The sequence below is a fragment of the Schistocerca piceifrons genome, chromosome 1 (genome assembly GCF_021461385.2).
Source record: "Schistocerca piceifrons isolate TAMUIC-IGC-003096 chromosome 1, iqSchPice1.1, whole genome shotgun sequence".
In the NCBI taxonomy this organism is placed as follows: domain Eukaryota; kingdom Metazoa; phylum Arthropoda; class Insecta; order Orthoptera; family Acrididae; genus Schistocerca; species Schistocerca piceifrons.
The window spans coordinates 1169622091-1169641336 of NC_060138.1; positions in this window are offsets into that span (position 1 = coordinate 1169622091).

The following is a 19246-nucleotide window of genomic DNA, read 5'->3' on the forward strand; positions in this document are numbered from 1 at the left end:
GTTCTCCTAGTGGGAGCTGCTGCCATATAGTAGCTTTGAATGACATTACTAATGTGATGCTATTACAAGTCTGAAGGGCCACATTTGAACTGTCATTTTGCAAAATATTATGCATTTGGTCAGCCACGGGCAACCGTGAAGATAAGTCTTCCCTGTTGTTCTAAGACACAGCACATTTAACAGCAAATGGTATCTGTTTGAACTGCATTTGTTGTGTGGTTGCTTCTGAAATTTCTGTGTATATAACTGATATTCAGAGGTGACACCAAAACTCTGATGGGGATTTGTCACCCATTATTTCACTATCTAAGACTTGTTGCATGCGTTTTTTTCTTGTTTTCCACATACATGTTGCTCGAGGTGTTGATATTTGCATATGGTAGGGGTGGTATGAATAATGTCTGACAATAATAGCAAAGTATGAGTTGCCAGAGCAAGAATAGTAAATATAAACTGTAAATTATCATCACATATGTCATAGGCAGTAAATGAAAGTTCTAGCACTTTGAATCATAGGTCTGGATAATGCAACATATATGGGGGAACTATGAATGATTTTGGTACATTGTGCTTAATATGTGGTGCAGCCAGCTGATAAAATGTTCAAGGATTGCACAAAAGCCAACAGTTCTGATGAACATCAATTGGTTGGAAACATTTGAGAATCAGAATTGGCTCATTCAGTAACTGATCTGATGAGACAACATCTACTGTAACCAGCATTGCAGATTCATGGTTGATGTGCTTCTCATTATTGACAGCTATTGATGGATACACCAGTTGTCAGAATACTATCGACAGTAAAAACAGAACATAGCTGCTAAAGGTGAAATATTGCAATTTATTATTGCACGCTTGCAAAAGGGTGCAACACGAGACTGTATAAAATGGCAACCACAAGAAAGTAAGACAAAAGGGAAAATAACAAAGACAACAGTCCAAAAGACATTGCCCATTTTTAGCCCATCAGAAACTCTCTTTACTATTTGATTAATTGTGCTGTTGCAGCTTTATAATTAGAAAATGACAAAATAACAAATACTGTTTCCATAGAGGGAAGTTTTAATGTGTACCAGGATTTCAAAAGTTTTCCAAGAATTTTTGAAAAAGTGGTATTTTCTTATTGGAATAATTAATAAACTAACAGTGGAAAGTCCAGGATGGAATAACAGTGATATTATGAAAGGGATAGACTGCTACTCATCTTACACAGGGCATGCTGAATCACGAACAAAGAAAAGGCTGCTCCACTCCAGTGGAAGGCCTTTTTGGCAAAAGCTAAAGTGTATAATAGAGTTTTTTTTGTGCCTATCTGCAACTCACAATCTCCTCTATTCAGTGAGTAGAAATATGTCCTTTTCATAATACTGTTAATAAACTAACATTTTATTTTGAAGTATAAATTTTTGGGAAGAGCTACAAAATTATTACATCAGATTTTGGAAAGAATTACACATTTCAAACAATGGAAAATCCAGGATGGAATGTAACAATATTACGAAAAGGATACTTGCTATGCACCATGTAGTGGAGATGCTGAGTTGCAGATAGGCACAACAAAAAGACTGCCAGAAAGTGAGGTTTTGGCTAATAAGGCTTTGTTGAAAATACACACACACACACACACACACACACACACACACACACACACACACATGACTGCAGTCTCTGGCAGCTGAGGCCACATTATGAACAGCAGTGCATGATGGGAGAGACAGCTGGGTGAGGGTAAGGAGGAGGCTGGGGCAAGGAAGGAGATGGAGTCTGCTGCCCACCAAACCTACACAATATTGTCGTTCATATATCTACACAACCCCAGCTCCCAGCCCCTTGCCTCATGGCTCATATCCCTGTAATAGACCTACACACAAGACCTACCCTATTCATCCTCCCACCACCGCCTACTCCAGTCTGATCACAAACATCACCTATCCCATCAAAGGCAGGGCTACCTGTGAAACCAGTCATGTGATCTACAAGCTAAGCTGCAACCACTGTGCTGCATTCTATGTGGGCACGACAATCAACAAGCTGTCTGTCCGCATGAATGGCCACCGACAAACTGTGGCCAAGAAACAAATGGACCACCTTGTTGCTGAGCACGCCACCCAATGTGACGTTCTTCATTTCAGTGACTGCTTCACAACCTGTGCCATATGGATCCTTCCCACCAACACCAGCTTTTCTGAACAGTGCAGATAGGAACCCCCCCCCCCCCCCCCCCCTCTCCCTTGCCCACTGTCTAACCTCCTGACTGCACCTAGTTGTCCTACCCTCTCTCCAACTCATCCCTGCACATTCCCACTAGCAGCACTTTACTGGCCCCCACCCTAACCTGCTATCCCTCCTCCTCCACATCCTAGCCTCCTCCTTACCCCCCACCTGGTTCTCTCTCCCATTGTGCAGCTTCCAGAGACTGCGGCATGTTTGTGTGCGTTGTGCTTGCATGAGTGTGTGTGTGTGAGTGTGTGTGTGTGTGTGTACATTATACACTTCTGACAAAGGCCTTATTGGCTGGAAGCTCACTTTCAAACAGTCTTCTTGTTGTGTCTATATGTGACTTAGCATCTCTGCTATATGGAGAGTAGCAATTATTCTTTTCATAATAATGTTACACAATTTAAGATTGAAACATGAAGATTTTGTATAGAAATAACCTTTGCAATATTAAGTTTAAAAAAGTCTGCTTGAAAGAGGAGAATATTGTGGCTTTTAAATAAGCTATATCAAGCTTAAGAATGAGAACTCTTCGTGGGTAGAGTTTTGATATGCACATAGTTTACAGGCATTATAAATTATGGATATTTCCTTAAATAAAATGTTTCCACATGAATTGAATGCACTATTGTCATGAGGAATTGATCAATAATACTGTGAAAAATGAAGTTCAAAAAGATATATAACGAATAAGAAATTAAATACTTTTGGACTAAAGGAGAACACTCACCAAATGGAAGAAGCATTGAGTTGTCAATAGTCCCACTCAAAAGAAAGAGAACTTACCAGCTTTTGGAGTTGTCCTCTAATGAGCTAGAATAAAACACATACACACACACACACACACACAACACACACACACACACACACACACACACACACACACACACACACACACACATACACACATGGAATGCAAACACCCACACACACGTATGAGTGCATGCTTATACACGCGCCTCTGCTCCTACATGATGGTGACAGAGACTTTCTGGCAGGTGGACTGGTTGTACTGGGCTGGTGTTAGGTACAGAGGGTAGAGGCAGGGAGAGTGACTGTGAAGTGTTTTTGACCCTCTTCTTATGTGTTTGGAGCTGAGTCAGAATACTCACATTTGATCTGCCACCTGACATATCGTGTGTTAATCTTCATTTAATGTAACTTGGTCACCATTAATTATCTTCTTTATGTGGAGGTCCTCCAAAGCATTATCTTTGTAGAACTGTGCTTAGCTCTGGAAAGACTTGAACTCTTGCCTTATGCAGCTGTTATTGGTGGAAGGAAAAATGATATCTACTCTAATTATGAAATGATGTCAGCGTTTCATCAATGACTGTTTTGTATTTGTTTCAATGGGTATACTGATCAACATTTACTTCATTACTTGGAGTGGATACAATATAAATTAAATAGAACATCTGCCTTAAAGGCTTGACAAGAAATAAGTAACGTTTCATTGTAAGGCTTCCTTTGTTTATTGCTGTTTACATTCTTGGATATGCTGTTTGCTCCTTGACACTGCCAAGGTGCAACATCAAAACATAAAAGCCCTTGCCCACAGCGGGTGAAGATGTTTACTCAGCATCATGTCTTGCTGATTACTTGAACCGTATACCTCTCCATTCAACTCTGCACAAACGTGAAACAAGACGTCTGCGCACAGTGCGTGTTTTGCAGTTTATTCCCTACCTAATACTACTTCACTATTTTGACATGGGTATCTTTACTTATAATCAATAGGGAGTGGGAAATGTCATTTGCCTAAATGGTATATAACACTACAGACTCCCCCCACTTAAAGGAAAGTTGTCAGGGCCACTCTTTACTCTGCTAGCTACAAATGAATTCTCATAACATAAAACTCATAATTACTTAATGCTAATTGACTTTTCATTAAGGAGAAAATATTCCATCTTTAATAACAAGCCCCAAGTCTTGCATAATCCCATCCATTTACAGTTCTCAACCCTATTTTAGTATTGTTCTTTCAATTTTAATGTTATAATAAAGTGATAAACCTTTTATTTAATTTTCAGCATATTCTGCTACGCAGTGTTGCCTTAGGAGTATTTGTCTTCTATACTTGATATTCTGTTTATCTGATGCAGTTAACTTATGTAATGACCAGTCTCTCTAAAAAGAGAGATATATCTTTTTCATATGGATATGGATCTACTTGACCAGATTTAAAGTAAGAAAAATATTTAAAATGATTTTTTGTGGTTTCTGTACTTATGCTATTATCTACTGTATCATCTTTAATCTAGTACAATATTTTAGATATCTTTTTGTTTATCTATTACCTGAGAATTACATCCTTATTTTATTTGAAATAACTATGTGTACTTAAATACCTATGTGAGTTTGAACACATTTCCAACATTTTCTGACATCATTATCACTTGAGGTGTTGCCAGTCAGATATATGTCTACTGTACGACCTCTAGAGTCAAATCTCAGCGTGTGCTTTTGTCAACTTGTGTGGAAAATCTCTGCTGCAAACCATCTTTCATCTTGGCTATCAGGTAAATATATTCAATTTTATTACTAATTTGTAGAAAATTTCTACATCATGAGCATCAGTCACTATACAGCTTCATATTTCCGTATAAACTTTACTTACACTCATTCTAAAGGCATACACTGTATCAAACCTCTATGCCATTACAATGCAGGTATTGTCCTTTTCCCTGTACACACAAAAAAGTATGGTACAGTTCATTCTCCCAATAGATTCACCTGACCAAGATATAGACTATCCCTTCCATGGGTTCACCTATCCTTACACTTCTCCTACTTACATAAATCAGTACAGGTCATTCCAGCCATGGATTCACTTGACCAAGGAAAATGCCATTCCTCCTATGGATCCACGTATCCTTTTCTTCCCCTACACCTATTTTGTGATTTTTGATATGCACCTTCATCAGTAAACACAGCTACTAGCCATTTTCTACAATCTTTATTCACTGTGAATGAGAATTTTCTTCACGCAAGATCTTTGACTGTTTAACCTAATGGTCCACATTGAGGATGATAGGCTGCCTCCTCTCCCAACATAATCTCACTGTTGGTACCACACTGTATTCAGCAATGACGCAAAAAAATGCCGCCCTCTTTGCAAGCACCCGAAAAGCCAATTGTCCAATAAGTGCCAACCCACACTACATTCTATCCATGCCTCCATCCCATCAAACGGCTGCCTTTATGTCAAAAACTATTCTTCGAGTCACAACTTCCTCATGGACACCAGTACTGACATCTCAATTGTACCTGAATCGATGGTCTCATGCTGCCTTACATGCACATGCTCTCTCCTTTGAGCCATGAACTCAGCAACACTTGAGACCTGCAGCTCCATCGAGCTTCAACTCCACCTCTCTAACAGCCTCTCCCTCCTCTGGATCTTCCATGTGGCGGACATCACAGAACGAATCCTGGGAATCAACTTCTTATTACACCACCACCTGTCTCCAAACATCATTTGAGGTTCTCTGTTTCATAACACCTCTAACTCTCACATCCCGTGTGACTGTGCTCCACCACTTTCTCCAAGTGTAAACGCCATTAACTGTTTAGTGCATTAGTGCTTGGCTCTCATGAACAGGATTTGTGCAATCATGAATCGCATCCTGGCAGAAAGTGTCAAGACACACACCCTCTGCTCTGAAAATGCCATTTTGATATATCGCATTGCATGCACCGAGGATGAGCTTGCCGCGATCACCACCTGCATCAATTCACACCGCTCGGCAGTGCCGACACCTGAGCCTTCATCCGTTGCACTTGACAGCTTTGTCAACAACAGCACACAGTTTATCAACACCACACCTATCTTGTGTGACTCCCATCTCAACCACACAGTGCCACCCCTGCCCCCACCAAGTGTGTCAATGTCTCTCTCACCTGTTTCACCAGCCGACACTTGCACGCCTCAAGACAATCCAGCTGTCCAGGCTCCACCATGCCCACTGCTGCCAAGAGTGAGCACGCCCAATGTGTTGGTAAACATTCCCCCCCCCCCTCCCCCCCCCCCCCCCTGTGTCTCCTTGCAAGGCTCACTGTAGAGCTCTGCTTGCGCCCACCACCACATACTCGGCACTCACAAACTGCCATCAACACTGACAGAAGATAACAAACATGACAAACACCTGACTTTTTCGCTGCCATTCCCCTCTCAGGCAGCCAACTACGCTGTTTCCAAGCCACGAGCCCCTAAAAAAATCAACCACCACAATCCCCTGCCTGCACACAGCCATCAAACATTCAGTTTTCACCATCACAAATGGAACTGTTCATCACATTGTCACATTCAAGGGCCCACCTATTCGCCACAAGTCTCGCCACCTTAACCCATTCAAGTTACACTTAGCTCACCAGCAAATACAGAAACTTCTTGAGGCAGGAATTTTACTGCCTTCCCATACACCTCAACCCTCAACAGGATGGCTCCTTTCATATGTGTGATGACTGCAGATGCTTGAATACTAGAACTGTGATGGACAATTATCCTGTACCAAACATTTACAACTTCACTCACCTCCTTGTGGGTGCTACAATTTTCAGCATACTGGATTGCAAACGTGCTTATCATCAAATGCCAGTCGCACCCAAGGACATTCTGAAAACAGCGATTATCATCCCTGTCAGGTTGTATGAGTACCATTTCACCCCATTCAGATTAAAAAACACCACACAGATGTGGCAATGCTTTATTGACTCTCTCTTGCTCCAGTTCGACTTCGTATATCTCAACGATATCCTGATCTTCAGCAAATCCGTGCAAGATCACAAATGTCACATGATGATAGTAAAGGACACACACTCATGTAACGGAGTCTAGATTAACACCAACAAACTGCAAATACGTCAACAATCTGTTCAGTTCTTGGGGTGTATGCCCCCTTGAATTGATGGTGCAATCAATCTTATCCATGCTACACCCCAACGCATACAAAGAGCTGCGTTGGTTCCTGGGAATGATAAACTACTACCATCATCATCTACCTGCAGCAGCCGACACCCAGGCCACCCTCACTAACACCCTTGCAAGCAAGCAGGCTTCAGGGACACACCCCGTTTCTTGGATGGAACCAATGTGCACAGCCTTTCAGGCCCTGAAAGACTCTCTCGCATGAGCCGTCACCCTCGCTCATCCAATCTTGGATGCAGAACTCTTCATCACCATGGGTGCCAGTGGATCCATGGTAGGTGCGGTCCTACAACTTAGCCACAATGACGTGGTCATGCCACTTCAGTTCTTTTCGAAGAAGCTTCCACGTTCCCAACAAAAATACTCAGCTGTTGACCGCAAACTTTTAACATTTTATGAGGCGGTGATATACTTCTTCCATGATGTTGAAGGCCGACCTTTCCACATCCTGACCAACCATAAACCAGTAGCAGATGCCATAGGCAATGCCCCTCTCTACACTCACCCCCGTTGCTTTTGCCATTTTGATATTATCTATCAGTTCTCTACTGACGTCCGCCATATCAAAGGCACCAACAACATCATTACAGATTTCCTTTCCCGCATTAGCACCATCTCAACAGTCGTCGACCTTTCTGACCTTGTGTCCCTACAGAATGAGGATGAGGATAAACAGCAACTCGTCAACTGCACCTCCACTTCACTGTCTTTCACCAAAGCAAAATTCCCTGGCATCTAAGGGGAGGTCTGGTGTGGATCTTCCACTGGCGCCCTCCGCCCTCTCATCTCCACCCCCTTTGCCATTCAGTGTTTGACACACTATATTCTCTAGCACACCCCATAATTAAGTCATCAACACACCTTGTGTCCGAACGATTCATGTGGTGGGAGATGTAACGCGATTGTCAGACTTGGGCCAAAACTGCATCACCTGCCAGCACAAAAAAGTCACCAGGCACACTGATCCACCTCTCTGCAAATTCTAAATTCCATCTAGCTTCTTTCGCCACGTACACCTGGACTTCATCGGCCCCCTTCCCCCCTCAGAAAGCTTCTGTTATCTTCTTTCTTGCATCGATCATTTATCTCCGTGGATAGACGCCATACCTCTAACCAACATAACCACCGAAACCATGACTAAGGCTTTTGTTTCTTGCTGGATTTCCTGCTTTGTCTGCCCCGCTACCATCACCATCGACCAGGGCCGGCAATTTGAACCTTGCTAAAGTTCTAAGTTACTTAGCTCCTACACAATGCTCTCACAACTACATAGAGCACTATTCTGACCACGAATGGCATTTGCAACATATTGAGGCTATTGCACAGGTGCTCTTCGTGGTCAAATACTACAGCACAACCTGCAGGCTCAGCTAGTATCTGCATTTATCTTCAAGTATGCATTTCTTGCGTTGTTTTCACATATACCCAGCCCTTGTGATTGATATGGTTACTCACTGATGCTTAGCATTATTACCAATGGATCCCACCTCTGGGATAAAGTTGTGCGTTGGCTATCTGATGCAGCTTGTTTTAAAACATATGCCACATCGTGAGATAGACATCTGGAGAATACATAACTCATTGAGTATAAAAGTACAGTGATGTGTTCAGTAGTACTAGTGTAGCGTATGCTGAGAAATTTGTAGCTTGAGATTCTTAATTAGGATACACAAAATTCCTTACCTATGAACTTTTACGCTATTATACTTTTTGTTTGTCATACGAGATCTTTTTGTTTGCTGTATTGAGGAACCCATTTTAAATAAACAGCAGATTCATAACAAGCGACCTCAAAAACCCTCTGTGGCCACCTTTTTGTAAAACGCACCATGCTCTCATATTCTGGGCACGTTTCCGGACACTGGCTTCGCTGTGCGATACCAAGGCACGAGGCGACGGGATGAGCGGCACAGTGAAAGCACAGGCAGACGTGACCGAAGAGAAGAAAGTGAGTGCAAGCAGCTGACGTCACTTCCAGGCGCAGCGCCTGCATCTGCCGAAGCAGCGGGCATGCACCCCGGAAGGCAAAGCCTCTACGTCTAATGCGTTCCGTGACAGCGGAAGGAAAGTTTCCCAGACCCCCTGTCCTTTCGATTGCAGTTATGCACCAACCTGAAATGATATGAAACGATCGATAATCAAAATCATATTCAAAAAATAACTTAAAAATGTTAATTAGCAAGAGTTTTTATAGTATCAAGGGATAATTAAATCACCAGCATTCAATATGCAGTACCTTATTTCCTTCACTATAATGGCCCAAAATGCTAATTGAAAACTAAATTGTATTCATTTGTTATTCTAATTTAGCATATTATGAATGTTGTTATGCATATGGTTTCATGTTATATGTAATAATACTTTATTTATGATCATATAACTGTACACCCTTTCATGTCCTATTTTCTATGTAAGGCAATGTATACTACTGGCCATTAAAATTACTACACCACGAAGATGACGTGCTACAGACGTGAAATTTAACCGACAGGAAGAAGATGCTGTAGTATGCAAATGATTAGCTTTTCAGAGCATTCACACAAGGTCGGCGCCGGTAGCGACACTTACAACGTGCTGACATGAGGAATGTTTCCAAGCGATTTCTCATACACAAACAGCAGTTGACCGGCGTTGCCTGGTGAAACGTTGTTGTGATGCCACGTGTAAGGAGGAGAAATGCGCACCATCACGTTTCCGACTTTAATAAAGGTCGGATTGTAGCCTATTGCGATTGCGGTTTATCGTATCGCGACATTGCTGCTCCCGTTGGTTGAGATCCAATGACTGTTAGCAGAATATGGAATCGGTGGGTTCAGGAGGGTAATACGGAACGCCGCGCTGGATCCCAACGGACTCGTATCACTAGCAGTCGAGATGACAGGCATCTTACTCGCATGGCTGTAACGGATCGAGCAGCCACGTCTCAATCCCTGAGTCAACAAGTGGGGACGTTTGCAAGACAACAACCATCTGAACGAACAGTTCGACGACGTTTGCAGCAGCATAGACTATCAGCTCGGAGACCATGGCTGCGGTTACCCTTGACCCCGCACCACAGACAGGAGCGCTTGCAATGGTGTGTATGTACTCAACGACGAACCTGGGTGCACGAATGGCAAAACGTCGTTTTTTCGGATGAATCGAGGTTCTGTTTATAGCATCATGATGGTCACATCAGTGTTGGGTGACATCGCGGTGAACGCACATTGGAAGCGTTTAGTCGTCATCGCCATACAGGCGTATCACCCGGCATGATGGTAATGGGCGCCATTGGTTACACGTCTCGGTCACCTCTTGTTCGAATTGACGGCACTTTGAACAGTGGACGTCACATTTCAGATGTGTTACGACCCGTGGCTCTACCCTTCATTCGATCCCTGCGAAACCCTACATTTCAGTAGGATAATGCACGACCGCATGTTGCAGGTCCTGTACGGGCCTTTCTGGATACAGAAAATGTTCGACAGCTGCCATGGCCAGCACATTCTCCAGATCTCTCACCAATTGAAAGAGCCTGGTCAATGGTGGCCGAGCAACTGGCTCGTCACAATACGCCAGGCACTACTCTTGATGAACTGTGGTATCGTGTTGAAGCTGCATGGGCAGCTGTACCTGTACAAGCCAAGCTCTGTTTGACTCAATGCCCAGGTGTATCAAGGCCGTTATTACGGCCAGAGGTGGTTGTTCTGGGTACTGATTTCTCAGGATCTATGCACCCAAATTGCGTGAAAATGTAATCAGTTGTCAGTTCTAGTATAATATATTTGTCCAATGAATGCCCGTTTAGCCGGTCGAAGTGGCCGTGCGGTTAACGGCGCTGCAGTCTGGAACCGCAAGACCGCTACGGTCGCAGGTTCGAATCCTGCCTCGGGCATGGATGTTCGTGATGTCCTTAGGTTAGTTAGGTTTAACTAGTTCTAAGTTCTAGGGGACTAATGACCTCAGAAGTTGAGTCCCATAGTGCTCAGAGCCATTTGAACCATTTGAATGCCCGTTTATCATCCGCCTATCTTCTTGGTGTAGCAATTTTAATGGCCAGTAGTGTATGACAAGTCTTATGTCATTTTCTTAAATGGTGAGATACAAAGATGCTAAGTAAATAAATAACTAAATAAATATTAACAGTTGCGTGGGTTCAGAACCATTGTCGTAAACGTCTTTTTTGTTCTCATTGATTGCTACCAATCATAATTTAATGAAGACTTGCCTAATCATCTTGTGGTATTACAGTTCTTCGTTATTTCCGTGCTTGCTAAGAAAATTGGATAAGGAATTTCGCCTTATGCAATTGACCTTTGGAGTTTTGTTTCACCCACACATGTTTCAGCACTTTTTGTGCTATATTCAGTGGATTACTTTATTTCCTTTCTGTAAAATTGCTATTACATATTTACGTTTGGAGAAAACATGTGGTACAAAAGATTTACATTTCTGAATCAGGTGTTTGTTGTCAACTGCAAACAGCAAAACGTAATTATTGATTTCTGTTTATTATGCCTTTCCGAGCGAAAATGGATATGTTTTGCGTTATTTTGCATGTTACTTACGGCTTCGATGTTGCGGTGTTTATCTCCTTTGTTACCACACCACAAACAAAGGAGACAAACGTCACAACATCAAAGCCGTTAATAACACGAAAAATAACGAGATACATACTCATTTTCGTTCGGAAATGCATAATAAACAGAAACAAAAATTACGTTTCGCTGTTTGCAAATGAGAAGTTGTAAATAGTGTAGCAGACTTACCGTTACCAACATAAATATTCAATAATTTCATGTAAGGTATGTGAACTAATGCATACATCCACCCTTTTTCCAAATAAGCTATAAAATCAGAACTTTAGATGTACTGTAATAAACAACATACAATGCATCAGCCCAGTAACAGATATCTCAACTGTGAACTGTAAAAAAACCATGTATAATATTTGACAACAGTCAGTTCATTCACAAATGTAAATATTTTGTACCAAACATTTTCTCTAAACGTTAATATGAAATAACAATTTTACAGAAAGAAAATAAAATAACCCCCTGAAGACAGAAAAAAAAGTGCTGGAACATGTTGGGTAAAAGAAAACTCGAAAGATGTCTTGCATAAGGCGGAACTCCTCATCCAAGACTTGCTTACATTACACGACATGTTTCGAGTCATAAGCATCATCAAGAGGTTATCACAAATGCACGTAAGTCGTTTAGGACAGACGCGTTTTAGTGTTTTTGATGGTACTGCCGCGTCTTGTGCTGAGGGATGTCTGTGAAAGTAAAGAAGCGCAGTACGTCTTTGAGAAGATGGTACTTCTTTTATTCGTATTTCGTAAAATGTAGTTTCTTTTGACGTCACCACTGCTTTACTTAGTCTGGGATATTTTCTAGTGCGGTACTGTCCTTCTTCTGCCATTGCAGTAGGCAGTTTTTCTGTGATCACCTCCTGGGATCTCGTACATTTCACTAATGGCGTGCCATGTTTTCGCAAGCGTTTTTCAACATATTCATAACAACAGCTATTAAAAAATAAACGCTCTACGCTTATGCGAAACTATTATTGTATTCTCCAGATTTGCCTCATGGTGTTGAGTAAATAAAACTTAAGTAAGGTTTCAACAAACAGTGACTGAGGGTTGTGACTTAACTGTGTCTTTATGTAAAATGGCTATATCATTAAGAGAACGAACCTGTCACTCAGTCGTAGTGTGAGCTGTTGTGTATTTTCAAGAGAGATTAGTATTGGGTAACGCTCTGGGACTCGAACCAATTTTCTTGCCAATTTTTTACGTTCAACAAAAGACAACAAACAGAAAAAATTTATCCACCTTTCAGCTTTAAACACGAGAAGGTAAGGTTAATGGATTCTTTCACCTCTGCGTGGTTGAACAATCTCGTGATTAAAAATGACAATGGAAACTATTGATGTACTACGATATTTGTTCACTCTATGAACTGGATTTAGGCTTACAATGACACCATTGGACAATTACTGACTGTCGTTGGCAAAGACATCATCATCATATCCCGAGTGTTGCTTGCGACTGCAACCGCTTCTCGCTCCCCATTTTCACCTCTTTCCATTCAGCCAATCTCCTTCCGGGAGGCCTATCGTTGTCATTGCCCTACAGACACCTTCCTTCGTTGTTCTTAGTGAGCGTCCTCTTTTTTTATCCCTTTTGGAGTCCATTTCAAAATTCTTTTTGACCGCCTGTTTCTAAGTGACTGAACCATGCTACACTACTGGCCATTAAAATTGCTACACCAAGAAGATAGGCAGATGATAAACGGGCATTCATTGGACAAATATATTATACTAGAACTGACATCTGATTACATTTTCACGCAATTTGGGTGCATAGATCCTGAGAAATCAGTACCCAGAACAACCACCTCTGGCCGTAATAACGGCCTTGATACACCTGGGCATTGAGTCAAACAGAGCTTGGATGGCGTGTACAGGTACAGCTGCCCATGCAGCTTCAACACGATACCACAGTTCATCAAGAGTAGTGACTGGCGTATTGTGACGAGCCAGCTGCTCGGCCACCACTGACCAGACGTTTTCAATTGGTGAGAGATCTGGAGAATGTGCTGTCCAGGGCAGCTGTCGAACATTTTCTGTATCCAGAAAGTCCCATACAGGACCTGCAACATGCGGTCGTGCATTATCCTACTGAAATGTAGGGTTTCGCAGGGATCGAATGAAGGGTAGAGCCACGGGTCGTAACACATCTAAAATGTGACGTCCACTGTTCAAAGTGCCGTCAATTCGAACAAGAGGTGACCGAGACGTGTAACCAATGGCGCCCCATACCATCATGCCGGGTGATACGCCTGTATGGCGATGACGACTAAACGCTTCCAATGTGCGTTCACCGCGATGTCGCCAAACACTGATGTGACCATCATGATGCTGTAAACAGAACCTGGATTCATCCGAAAAAATCACGTTTTGCCATTCGTGCACCCAGGTTCGTCGTTGAGTACACACCATTGCAAGCGCTCCTGTCTGTGGTGCGGCGTCAAGGGTAACCGCAGACATGGTCTCCAAGGTGATAGTCCATGCTGCTGCAAACATCGTCGAACTGTTCGTGCAGATGGTTGTTGTCTTGCAAACGTCCTGATCTGTTGACTCAGGGATCGAGACGTGGCTGCACGATCCGTTACTGCCATGCGGATAAGATGCCTGTCATCTCGACTGATAGTGATATGAGGCCGTTGGGATCCAGCACGGCGTTCCGTATTACCCTCCTGAACCCACCGATTCCATATTTTGTTAACAGTCATTGGATCTCGACCAACGCAAGCAGTAATGTCGCGATACGATAAACCGCAATCGCGATACGCTACAAACCGACCTTTATTAAAGTCGGAAACGTGATGGTACGCATTTCTCTTCCTTACACGAGGCATCACAACAACGTTTCACCAGGCAACGCCGGTCAACTGCTGTCTGTGTATGAGAAATCGGTTGGAAACATTCCTCATGTCAGCACGTTGTAGGTGTCACCACCGGAGCCAACCTTGTGTGAATGCTCTGAAAAGCTAATCATTTGCATATCACAGCCTCTTCTTCCTGTCGGTTAAATTTCGCGTCTGCAGCACGTCATCTTGCGTTGTAGCAATTTTAATGGGCAGTAGTGTATGTGGTTTGTTTGGTTGAATCGATTTTCGACTTGCTACCTCCCATAATCTCTCTCATTCTTCACATGGTCCAGCCTCTTAATTCCACAACTTCTTTTCCAAAAGTCATTTCCAAAACCTGTAACTTCCCTGTCTTTTCATTTTACGTGTCTCTTTCTATGCAGCAAGGTTCTCAACAAAGGATTTGTATATGATTTTCTTCATCCTCTTCGTTACATAGCTGTTCCAGAGGACAGAGCTGAGTCTGCAGCATGCCTGTGTCTGCTAATCTACAAACCACTGTTACGTGCATGGTAGAGGGTACGTCCCATTGTACCAATTATTAGGATTTCTTCCTGTACCATTCATGTATGGAGAACGGGAATAATGATTGTTTGAATGCCTCTGTGCTGCAGTTATTATTCCAATGTTATCCTCACGATCCCTATGTGGGTGATATGTAGGGGGTTGCAGAACATCCCTACAGAAAGCATTTAAAGCCGGTTCTTGAAACTTCGTTAACAGATTTTCTCAGCATGGTCTTCACGAGTTTACCAGTTCAGTTCCTTCAGTATCTCTGTGACACTCTCCCACGGATTAAACAAATCTTTGACCATTCGTGCTGCCCTTCTCTGTATACGTTCAATATCCTCTGTTAGTCCTATCTGGTACGGGTCCCACGGACTTGAGCAATATTCTAGATCCGGTCGCACAAGTGATTTGTAAGCAATCTCTTTTGTAGACTAATTGCACTTCCCCAGTATTCTAGCAATAAACCGAAGTCTACCACCTGCTTTACCCACGACTGAACCTATGTGATCATTCCATTTCATATCACTACAAAGTGCTATACCGAGGTATTTGACTGAGTTGGCCGATTCTAACAGATTGTTGAAAAACGATCTCGCATGGGACGACGGTACCGACCTTTCGTAATTTTCATTTAGACATTATCACAAACAAGTTCAGATTCTCTAAAAAGTGCAATTTCATTTTATTGGTGAGATGGTTAAGTACAAATTTCTTCTTTCGAACAACTCTTGATACACGCAGTAGTATGTATTTGGGTGAAGTTTCATAAAGATACACTGCAGATTCCACTGGATATGCACTCTCATAAGTCACATAAACAAATCGTTTCCTAATACTTGTTTTCATTGGTCTTACAAATCCGATATATGGTATCATATTACATTTTTCAAATATTGTCCAGATTTCTTCCTCTTCAGTAGACAACGGAATATTTCCCACGAACACAGATCCAAATCATGATTGATTGAGTTTAAAGCTCAGTCTGCAAATACACACTACTGGCCATTAAAATTGCTACACCACGAAGATGACGTGCTACAGACGCGAAATTTAGCCGACAGGAAGAAGATGCATCAACTTTCCGACTTTGTTAAAGGTCGGATAGTAGCCTATCGCGATTGCGGTTTATCGTATCGCGACATTGCTGCTCGCGTTGGTCGAGATCCAATGACTGTTAGCAGAATATGGAATCGGTGGGTTCAGGAGGGTAATACGAAACGCCGTGCTGGATCCCAACGGCCTCGTATCACTAGCAGTCGAGATGACAGGCATCTTATCCGCATGGCTGTAACGGATCCTGCAGCCGCGTCTCGATCCCTGAGTCAACAGATGGGGACGTTTGCACGACAACAACCATCTGCACGAACAGTTCGACGACGTTTGCAGCACCATGGACTATCAGCTCGGAGACCATGGCTGCGGTTACCCTTGACGCTGCACCACAGACAGGAGCGCCTGTGATGGTGTACTCAACGACGAACCCGGGTGCACGAATGGCAAAACGTCATTTATTACGATGAATCCAGGTTCTGCTTACAGCATCATGATGGTCGCGTCCGTGTTTGGCGACATCGCGGTGAACGCACACTGGAAGCGTGTATTCGTCATCGCCATACTGGCGTATCACCCGGCGTGATGGTATGGGATGCCATTGGTTATACGTCTCGGTCACCTCTTGTTCGCATTGACAGCGCTTTGAACAGTGGACGTTACATTTCAGATGTGTTACGACCTGTGGCTCTACCCTTCATTCGGCCCCTGCGAAAACAACATTTCAGCAGGATAATGCACGACCGCATATTGCAGGTCCCGTACGGGACTTTCTGGATACAGAAAATGTTCGACTGTTGCCCTGGACAGCACATTCTCCAGATCTCTCACCAATTGAAAACGTCTGGTCAATGGTGGCCGAGCAACTGGCTCGTCACAATACGGCAATCACTATTCTTGATGAACTGTGGTATCGTGTTGAAGCTGCATGGGCAGCTGTACCTGTACACGCCATCCAAGCTCTGTTTGACTCAATGCCTAGGCGTATTGGGTGAAGTTATTGCGGCCAGAGGTGGTTGTTCTGGGTACTGATTTCTCAGGATCTATGCACCCAACTTGCGTGAAAATGCAATCACATGTCAGTTCTAGCATAATATATTTGTCCAATGAATACCCGTTTATCATCTGCATTTCTTCTTGGTGTAGCAATTTTAATGGCCAGTAGTGCATAAAGAACTTCAACAATTGTTCCATTTCCACGCAGTGAGTCGTTTTTAAGGCAGACGATCAGAATGCTGACGTAGGTGACCTCTCTTCATGAACTTTATCTTAGTTACAGCGAATTTTGCGGATATTTCTCATGTCCTCGACAGCGGCGTATCTCAGTTTTGTGGCTTCAGCTTCACCAGATTTCTTAACCGGCCTCTCAGTTTTCTTTCTGTCTGGGTTGTGCGAAAGTATGAATAAAAAGAAGGAAACATAAGGTCTTCCATTATTTTGCTGCTACATTTCCGTGCGTTAACTGCTTTACTACTTACATATACGGGATGATTTTCTCCATCGTTACAAAGTCTAGGGATTGATCGATGAAAGGATATGGAACAGAAAAGGTCTAATGAACTTTTTTCTGGAAACGCTTGGTTTCCATGCTAGAGACCATTTATTCAATCATACATTCTTACACAGGCTGCGGTCCAATACGCGCTGTAGCGTGCAGCCACTGTTATAATATGTACTGAAAGTGGTTTCCTTGTGCTTCAACGCAAGTGTGTACATTTCGCAGCGTGTTTTGTCTCACTCTTAAAAGGCCGGTTGCACACACGGCGGATTCTTCCGCCGCCTTTCCTGTAGTGGTGCACAGGAGTAAGTCAGAGCTTGCACATTAAGCGGAAGAAAAAAAAAACGAGCGGTAAATCTGCTGTCGGCGGTAGTTGTGTGACCGCCGGCTGCCACTGGCGCCGTCGGCAATTCAACCGCCACGGCCAAAGTAGTGGCACACTTGACCAAATGCACGCTTACAAAAAATGGTTCAAATGGCTCTGAGCACTATGGGACTTCTGAGGTAATCAGTCCCCTAGAACTTAGAACTACTTAAACCTAACTAACCTAAGGACACACACACATCCATGCTCAAGGCAGGATTCGAACCTGCGACCGTAGCGGTCGCGCGGTTCGGGACTGTAGCGCTTAGAACCGCTCGGCCACCCCGGCAAGCGCACGTTTACACACGTAGCGGTGTTTCTACCGTCGACAGCTGTTTTGTTCAGTTCAAATGGTTCAAATGGCTCTGAGCACTATGGGACTCAACTTCTGAGGTCATTAGTCCCCTAGAACTTAGAACCAGTTAAACCTAACTAACCTAAGGACATCACAAACATTCATGCCCGAGGCAGGATTCGAACCTGCGACCGTAGCGATCTTGCGGTTCCAGACTGCAGCGCCTTTAACCGCACGGCCACTTCGGCCGGCTTTTGTTCAGTGTGAATAGAGTCGCGTCGTGGTGTTGACAGTGGTTAACTGGCTTCGTCTTTCAGACATGAGTAATCTAGACATAGATAATGTAAATTTAATTTCATTAATTCAAGAAAGGTCTGTTCCGTGGGACAAAACCCTCGACATATACAAAGACCGAGATGCTTCCAGAAACGCTTGGTATAAAGTTTGCAAGGGAATTCGTAGCGACTTTGATGTGTTGGACGAAACGGAGAGGAATGATTTTGGTAAGTACATGCGTTTTCACATATATGTACTAGAATAAACTCGATTTATAGATTGTAGAAGTGATGGCGCTCACTCTTTGCAGTGGAACAGGATCTTCACTTCACAGAGCAGACATTTGCTGACTTCATTATTTATTTAGTTTTTTATTATCGTGACAACCGTGTTGGGTTATTATTAAAAATGTTTTATTTTATGAAAACGAACATTATTGAAAAACAGTACAAAGTCACATTTTTAAAAAGTATTATTATTTTTGCAACTTACTTCTAGTAATACAATAACGAAAAATAAGTCGTGTACTGGAATACTTGTGTTTAATGTGAAGACGGTCTATTCCACAGTTATCTGTTCTCTACATCATGCTGTTCGGAATGCCCTTATATAATGGACTTCTGCCAGGAAACGCTTCCTACACTTGAAACAAAATATTTACACAGAATGTCTCTCACACTGTTTGCTT